The 2198-nt window shown below is 56.5% G+C and overlaps 1 protein-coding gene across 1 annotated transcript in view; it reads left to right on the top strand.

Annotated features, from left to right (window-relative positions):
* Positions 1–2198, top strand: part of LOC112399864 (uncharacterized) — a 36154-nt gene that overhangs the window by 31995 nt on the left and 1961 nt on the right. The window lies entirely within an intron of this gene.

The following is a 2198-nucleotide window of genomic DNA, read 5'->3' as shown; positions in this document are numbered from 1 at the left end:
AACCCACCCGCCCCCCCACCGCTCCCCATCAGAGCATCTCCTCTGCCTCGGCCCGTCTCACGAGTAGACCTGACGGGTCCTCACTTGGATCCAGAATAGGCTTGCATCCGGGGCGCTAGCAAACCCCTGGGGAACCCTGTCCCCACTGCAGCCGGGGGTAACGCCGACCATGGACACCCCCACCCGGGGGCCCAGACCTCCAGATCCTGGGCCACTTTGGTGGCAGAAGATGAGAACAGAGCCTGGCTTGGAGGCAGGCTGCTGTCCCCGAGTCCCCTCTGGTGGCCCTGCTACTTCCCAGAGATCTTGTCTCGGGGTGCAGCCAGGGAACTGGATGCCCTTCTTGTCCTTTACGCGGTGTCAGTGGTGGCCTCTACCAACTAGCCTTATGTTTAATACTTTCTCGTTTGTGGATAAGTGGCCGTGCCAGCTCCAGAGCCAGTGGTGAGGTCAGGTCCCCTCCTAGGATCAGCCCCCTCTGCAGAGCAGCATTGTTTGACGTCTGGGGTGGGGGCAGGGCAAAGGGTCACCTCCCCAAGTGGGGGGCTTTGCTACTCTCAGACCCCAAGGAAGAGGTGTTGTGGGTGAGTCGTTGGGACCTAGCCTGTCCCCCAGCTCTGAGTAGCTGAGGCTGCTAGCTGGTGGGCCCTCATTTGGCCTGGGTGTACACTTCTATCCAGCAAGTGCCACTGACCCTTGGCTGGGTCCTGGGGTACATTCCTACCACGAAGACATGGTACTTGTTCCCCAACTTGAACCCCCTGCCTTAGGGACTCCAATTAAAACTCCTCCAGACACTCACCAGAGTCTTAGGGAAAAGCCTTTTTGAGACTCACTGGAAGAATTTCCAGCTAATCTGACCATGGGCCCACACTGCCCGTCCCTGCACCAGCTCCCCTCGGGGTGCTCCAGCCTTCGCAGTGAGGAGCTGGGCCTCTTCCGTGCTGTTCAGCCGCTTCTTATCCCTCACTCACCGTGGGTGGCAGTTGGAGATGAACTCAGCTTAGTAACAGGAAACCACTGTCCTTTATTTAAAGCTTATTCTTACTATAATCGTATATTATTACTAACTACAGAAAACTTAGAAAGTATTGCAAAGCGTGAAGAGCTAAAATAACCCGTTGTGTCCCTTTATACATGTTTCCTTCAGAGAAGAAATCACGTCCGTGCACTTCGGTGTCTGGCTTTATGTCACAGCACTGTGCTGTCTTCCCGTGTGATCTATCACCATATGTTTGGGATGCTATATAGGGAAGAGCACAGGACCAGGGCCGGGTCAGGACGGGTATCCCTCCTGGGCCCCGACCCCTCCTCGGGGACAGGACTCAGTGACGAAGGCCCACCCGGTCAGGTGATGGCTGACACCAGCCACAGCCTTGGCAGGGGACCCGGGAGTGGTGGGAAAGGGGATTCCTACCTCTGTGGGGGAGCTTGAACCTTCCTGGTACTGGGATCGTGAGGTGGACTACACTGTACGTGGCCACGGTAGACACACACGGGGCAAGGTGTACCAGAGGAAGTTGCCATGCAGGTTCTCTGGAACACCTGGGCTGCCGTGGACGAGGCTTTTTCTTTGTTTGTTGTGTGACTTAGTGCCTGCTTTGTAAATATCAGATTGGCCCAAAAGTTCGTTCGGGTTTTTCATCACACCCTACGGAAAGACACGAATGAACCTTTTGGCCAGCCCAATACCAGTTCCCTCCTGGGTGCGTCACGATGGCAGGCACATCGCTCTTTTATAAACCGAATCCCTCCCTATCCTTACTCTGCACTGAAGGGAGCGGTCAGGGCGCTGCTTGGTGGAGGAGGGATGGAATTGCAGGACCCCAAGGCGGGTCCTTAGCCTTCTGTGATGGGAAGATGTTTGCAGCTCACCCAGTCTTAGTCAATTTGGGACCATTTCCCAAGTGCACAACCGCTCAGAAAGCCAAGCTTCAGAGAGGCTCAGCGGGGAGACTGGGCTGTTCCTGCACAGTTGCTGGAGCCTTCTAGGGTGAGTGCAGAGAGCTGGGGCCTACAGGCCCCTCTAGGTCTCCTTGGCCCAGGGCAGCCTTTCCTGGCTGTGCTCTGGGGGTGGGAGGGAGAGCCCTGGATGCTGGCCAGCCTGAGACTGGTGGAGAGATCCAGAGGAGGGATGCTAAGCAAAGCTTAGGTGTTACAAAGGCAGGTCCTCAGTGATCCGTGCTGGTGCTGGAGTC

The sequence above is a fragment of the Neophocaena asiaeorientalis genome, unplaced genomic scaffold (assembly GCF_003031525.2).
Source record: "Neophocaena asiaeorientalis asiaeorientalis breed wild unplaced genomic scaffold, Neophocaena_asiaeorientalis_V1.1 scaffold461, whole genome shotgun sequence".
NCBI classification, from domain to species: Eukaryota; Metazoa; Chordata; class Mammalia; order Artiodactyla; family Phocoenidae; genus Neophocaena; species Neophocaena asiaeorientalis.
This window is presented reverse-complemented; position numbering and strand designations above follow the sequence as displayed.